The sequence below is a fragment of the Portunus trituberculatus genome, chromosome 50 (genome assembly GCF_017591435.1).
Source record: "Portunus trituberculatus isolate SZX2019 chromosome 50, ASM1759143v1, whole genome shotgun sequence".
NCBI classification, from domain to species: domain Eukaryota; kingdom Metazoa; phylum Arthropoda; class Malacostraca; order Decapoda; family Portunidae; genus Portunus; species Portunus trituberculatus.
This window is the reverse complement of record NC_059304.1, coordinates 18,281,917-18,288,558: the sequence shown is the minus strand read 5'-3', so window position 1 is coordinate 18,288,558 and position 6,642 is coordinate 18,281,917. Positions and strand designations below refer to the sequence as shown.

At 43.1% G+C, this 6,642-nt stretch overlaps 1 long non-coding RNA gene across 4 annotated transcripts; it reads right to left on the bottom strand.

Moving 5' to 3' along the window:
- Window positions 1-533: 533 nt before the first annotated feature.
- On the bottom strand, window positions 534-4,397 carry LOC123499742. 4 transcript variants are annotated; one of them, XR_006673077.1, is made up of 4 exons: window positions 4,277-4,397; window positions 1,954-2,047; window positions 1,194-1,827; window positions 534-903 (listed from the first exon to the last, which is right to left on the bottom strand). It is a non-coding gene; the product is annotated as an uncharacterized LOC123499742 (long non-coding RNA). The 4 variants fall into 4 exon arrangements; XR_006673078.1 differs by having other exon boundaries at window positions 1,257-1,827; XR_006673079.1 differs by having other exon boundaries at window positions 1,194-1,792.
- Between the last annotated feature and the right edge of the window lie 2,245 nt (window positions 4,398-6,642).

The window sequence follows — 6,642 nt, the reverse complement described above, 5'->3', positions numbered from 1 at the left end:
ATATGCGTTTTCTCCGGAGACTCTTTGGAGTATTTATGACTTAGTACAGTTTTTGAGGTAATTCTGGGCCATTTTTTGCTGAATTTTCAGCTTTTGGAGCTAATTGTGGGCTATTTTTCGGCTTTTAGGGCAAATTTGGCGCCTTTTCTGGGCTACTTTTTCGCTTTCTTAGCTCAATTTGTTTTGCTTCGATTTTAAGTTTTTTTTTTTTCATTTATTTTTTTAGCTCGTTTTTCGAATTTGTTTTCGCTTTTTTTTTCCCCGTTCTGGCTATTTTTGGCTCTGGACCGTCCGTAATGGCGTCCATTTTCATTTTCTTTATTAACGTTTTCCCCATAGTGTGTTCTAATAAATTCCGGAATGTATGTTTGTATCATTTGATTCCATCCACATTTTTGTTACCGTTACCGTTTTCATTCCTTCCTGATTAGGTCATACTAATGGAAAACATTTACAGGAGCCAGTTATCATTACTCATTGTCAAATATTTGGAACAAATTTCTTTTGAACTAAAAGAAAAGAAACGACAAACACCCATTTCCTCATTTATTGTAAAGTACTGAACACCATAGACAGGTAGGTACATCCACAAGAAAAGAAAGCAGTAAATAGCAGGACAAGACAGCAACAGCACCAGTCATGGAACAACGGAGTAGACGTGTGATGCAAAGTGAAGCGAGGTAGTTTACCAGGGAGGAACTCATGACAGGGACGACTGACTGCCACATATACACGCGTGTTGTCCTCTTACACCTTTTCTCATGTTCAAGTGCCGTCCTCTTGCATCTGCTCATTTTCTCATGTTCCTCCCTGATTTTGCTTCTTCGGCATACTCCTCCCACCAGCAGGCTGGAGATGCTGGCAGGACACGCAGGTGGGTTCGCCTTTCAGGCGTGACATGACCTGTAGCAAATAAAGAAAAAAACTCATTAAACCTTGAAAGACTTGCGCGAATCTACACACGCGTCCCGTCATGAGCGTATTACGTTTAATAACGGACCCCTTCGAAGGCCTTACAAGAAAACTAACAAGAGTACAGCTTCACTAGCTATCGCTTGTCATTTCAGCTTTACTACACATACCGCTTATCATTGGATTCCGATTTTTAATCCTGTTACAAACCTGAACACCATGAAGTAATAAAAAAATACAGGGAACAAAATCTTACAATGAAAATTAAAATCACGTCTTACCTTCACACACACACACACACACACACACACTGTAGAGGGGCCATGACAAACCTAACGCCTCACTTTTTTTTCCAGTTGTCCACCCCTCCTGCGTCTTCCGCCTTGTGGTGTGAAGACACTAACCCTGTGTCGTTATTTAAGCATTGTTTGCTAGTTGTTGCGATGATCTATAGAACTTTATGAGCCTTGTGGTAGTTCTGTGTGGGTATCACTGGCACGGTACCTGGCCGTCTTCAAGAATGCATAGTAGGTTGGTGGTAGGCAGGTTGACGGGAGGGGTGGACCCTTGAGGCTGCGCGAGTCGAGTTGTGAGCTGGGAGCGTAATGCAGTGCGGTGGGAGTGGAAACATGGGCAGTGGAGGAGGAAATGCTGGATGGTCTCAGGAATAATTGTACACCAAGGGCAGAAGCGATCCCGAGATAGACGTGGACGGTGCAAGTGACCAGCGAGTATAGTGCGTTCCAGGCAGAGGTGGTCGTTGGCGACATCATTCAGGTGTGTTACCATATCCAAGGTTGTAAGGGAGGTGGTGCTCCGATATTGGCCCATGGAGGTGGTGAGCAAGGCAGCACCTGGCTGATTGCTCCAGATGGCTTGACTGTGGAGAGATGAGAGGCAGAGGCGAGACGTTTACTGCGGTGAGAGCATTTTAAGTAGTTTTAGTTTGGTATATAACTACTGTATGCGTATACCACAAGTACTTACACCTATTGTGTGATAGCACCACAAGACAAGGATAACAATACTTCCGACACTCACTGCTTTGCCGCCTTTGAAGCATCGGGATCGTCATCCAGTCCATGCGCTCAGTCCTCGGTTGTCGCATCCGCTGTGTCGTTCCCACACAATAGTTCTATTGAGTAAAAATGCAAGTAAATATTTTTTTTAAGTTTTGAAAACTAAACCTAGACAAAAAAGCAACACATAATACAGAAAAATCGCAAAACATACTAGAGAAAAATCGCAAAACATACTACAGAAATATCAACTGAAACTCAAGTAATAACAGCAAAGTTCGAAGCTTGATTCAATTACAAATGTGCACAGCTTCACCACAGCTACGTAATAATATATAAGGAGAACCAGAGATACTAGGCAGAACAGTAGCGCAGTAAGACCTTGGACCTCTGAGCATTGAAGCCGTCACGGTAAGCCCTGGAGTGGATAAGCCGAGACGAAGAATTGTGAAAAGCTGCTGCAGTTACCAATAAATCCCTATCCCGTTTACACAAATCCCTATCCTATTTACACATTATGGTTCTCAAATAGAACACCGAACACTACGTTTAACTTAGTGCCACAAGATGCATTAACATCTTTTTTCACTGACCAGCAGAGACGAAGAATTGTGAACAGCTGCTGCAGTTACCTATAAATCCCTATCCCGTTTACACAAACCCCTATCCTATTTACACATTATGGTTCTCAAATAGAACACTGAACACTACGTTTAACTTTTAGTGCCACAAGACGCATAACATCTTTCCTTTCACTGACCAGCATCCATCTCAAGCAACACATCCCCTCGCTCCAAAACACGGCAGGGAACACTCCAACTCCCATCCCTTACTCCAACCAGTGCCGAGAGAATGGTTTAATTGGATCACACCCAAGTCACCACCACACAACAGATGTAATTCTAACTCAACACAACCACACCCTCTGAATTACACCAAACTCACCACCACCAAGTCTGGATTACACCACCAGTACCAACAACCGCCACCACACCCTATGAATTACTCCAAACTCTTCCTCGCCGCCGCCGCCGTCACCGCCACACACCCTCTGAATTACGCCAAACTCACCACCACCACCACCACCACCACCATACACCCTCTGAATTACGCCAAACTCCACCACCACCACCACCACCACCACCACCACCATGCATCCTCTGAATTACGCCAAACTCACCACCATCACCATACACCCTCCAAACTCACCACCACCACCACTACCACCATGCATCCTCTGAATTACGCCAAACTCAGCAGCAGCAGCAGCAGCAGCAGCTGAACAACCACCACCACCGCCATTCACCCTCTGAATTACGCCAAACTCAGCAGCAGCAGCAGCAGCAGCAGCAGCAGCAGCAGCAGCAGCAGCAGCAGCAGCAGCACCAGCACCAACACCAGCACGCACCCTTTGAATAACGCCACTCACCACCACCACCACCACCACCACACCCTCGGAATTACGCCAAACTCACCACTACCACACCCTCTGAATTGCACCAAACCACTACCACACCCTCTGAATTGCACCAAACCACCACCACACCCTCTGAATTGCACCAAACCACCACCACACCCTCTGAATTGCACCAAACCACCACCACCACCACCACCACACCCTCTGAATTGCACCAAACCACCATCACCACCACCACACATCCTCTAAATTACACAAACATACATACACACACAAACCACCACCACCACCACACCCTCTGAATTACGCCAAACTCACCACCACCACCACACCCTCTGAATTACACCAAACCACCACCACCACCACCCCTCTGAATTACACCAAACCACCACCACCACCACCCCCTCTGAATTACAGCAAACCACAACCACCACCACCACCACCACCCCTCCGAATTACACCAAACCACAACCACCACAAACCCTCTGAATTACACAAACATACATACACACACAACCCACCACCACCACCACCTCTGAATTACACCAAACCACCACCACCACCACCACCACCTCTGAATTACACCAAACCACCACCACCACCCCCTCTGAATTACAGCAAACCACAACCACCACACACCCTCTGAATTACACAAACATACATACACACACAACCCACCACCACCTCCACCCCCTCTGAATTACACCAAACAACCACCACCACCCCCTCTGAATTACACCAAACAACCACCACCACCACCACCACCTCTGAATTACAGCAAACCACCACCAACACCACCATACACCCTCTGAATTACACCAAACCACCACCACACACCCTCGGTATCACACCGAACTACCACAAAACCTATCTTTCCCAACCAACACGAATTCCCGAAGAAGGGCTGACATAAAACCAACACACCAACCTTGATCACTGCCCCGTCAGGAAGCGCGTCTTACCTTCGCGCACTGCCGACCACAAATGAGAAGCAGATGTTTCCCTGCTTTCCACTTCACCACCACCTTCTCCTCCTCCTCCTCCTCCTCCTCCTCCTTATTTGCTATAAAAAACACTTAATAACTGTTATCATCGTTCTATAACCATTGTTAACTAGGCAGTCTAATTATAATAGATATATGAATAGATAAATATTAATATATATATATATATATATATATATATATATATATATATATATATATATATATATATATATATATATATATATATATATATATATATATATATATATATATATATATATATATATATATATATATATATATATATATATATATATATATATATATATATATATATATATATATATATATATATATATATATATATATATATATATATATATATATATATATATATATATATATATATATATATATATATATATATATATATATATATATATATATATATATATAGTCACAATAATTATTATTTTCAATTTTACTATTATTATTATCATTATTATTATTATCATTATTATTATTATTATTATTATTATTATTATTATTATCATTATTATCATTATCATTATTACTTTTTCAATATACATGTATGCAAGAGACATGCATAATATTTGTAATTATCCATAGCGAAATCAGGAAGTGACAGCCTGAATGCTATGATGATCTCAGCAGCTAATTATGTCACGAGGCGGGTGGCGCCACTCAGCACGGGTGGTGAGACAGATACCTGCTCCTAAAAAAATTTCACGATGTACTTATAAACCATTATTTTTCGTCCAGATGATAGTTCAATTGTATAGCAATTTGCTTTAATTTCCTGAACGACGTAACGAGCTGTTGTCCTTCTCAGTGCTGCTATCTCTCACGCCGCGAGAGGCAGCGGTGAAGGAAGCAGATAAGCTAGCTCAGAGTGTGATGAAGTGGTTGTCTTTAATGTGTCAGTTATGGGCGAGTGTGTCGTTACTTGGGGTGTGTTAGACGAAGATGCGTGACATCGGGTCAAGCCTGATCGCTAACATGAACTATGAAAGACTGTCCTTGGCAGTGACCTCAACAATTTGCGGTCGATTTGGCCTTCAGCTATCTTCACTTTAGATTATATTAGCAGGTTTTGGTAACTGACCATTCATTACTTCGACTACATTTTGCCGGCCTGAGGGAAGGCGCTGCTGCTGCTCCTCCTCCTCCTCACAACGGGAGGGAGTATCTATCATTATTTAGTCTTCTCATTCAAAGATTACATAAGTGCCACGATTTCTCTGATTCACTGATGCAGCAAATATCTCAGTCCAGTCCATTATTCCAGGAGGAAAATAAAGCTTAATGATACATTCACAGCATGCCTTGATAAGAATAGCCATAATACACACGTGTGTGTGTGTGTGTGTGTGTTTGTGTGTGTGTGTAATTCACCACGGTCGTCTGCCAGTCATCCCCATTACGGAGCGAGCTCAGAGCTCATAGACCGATCTTCGGGTAGGACTGAGACTACAACACACTCCACACACCGGGAAAGCGAGGCAACAATCCCTCGAGTTACATCACTACTATTTTACCGCTAGGTGAACAGGGGTTACACTTAAGCTTTCCCATTTACCTCACCGCTTCCCGGGATTCGAACCCGGGCCTTCTCGATTGTGAGATGAGCGTGCTAACCACTACACTAAGGGATGTGTGTGTGTGTGTGTGTGTGTGTGTGTGTGACAGTCTAGTCTCTGCGTCATGATGTACCGCGGACATTTCTTTACAATTTGACGGCGTATGTTAGCATTATCGGCGCCTCCACTCCTACACTTCCCTCACGCAGAGCACGTCCATAATTAGTTGTTTTCTACCACGTCTTCCACCTCCCTTCCTTCATGCACAGGCGCTGACTCCTTTGTTGATTCCAGGAGCTAATCTCTGATCTTTAAATTACTGGAACACATTATTACCTAGAGTTTTGAGTGTAATTAGACGATTTCATTGCCATTAGGAAGGGTCTAAGGAGGTCAAAAGATTAATGGTCCAGTCTTTACTATTCTAATCTGCACGTAAATTTCTGAAGCTTTATTAAAATCATCAAATAGTAACAAGAATGAGTATGAAGTGGTTAACTCCTCGTTATCACAACCACCACCACCACCACCACCACTTCTACACAATTCATCACCCACTCATCAATAACAGTTCTGGAATGCGTAAGCCTCACAGTGAGCCATCACCATCAATCACGCAGGAGCATATCACCACCACGCCGTCGCTAAACACCAACAGTCAGTAACAATAAAATACATATTACCCAACACACACACACACACACACA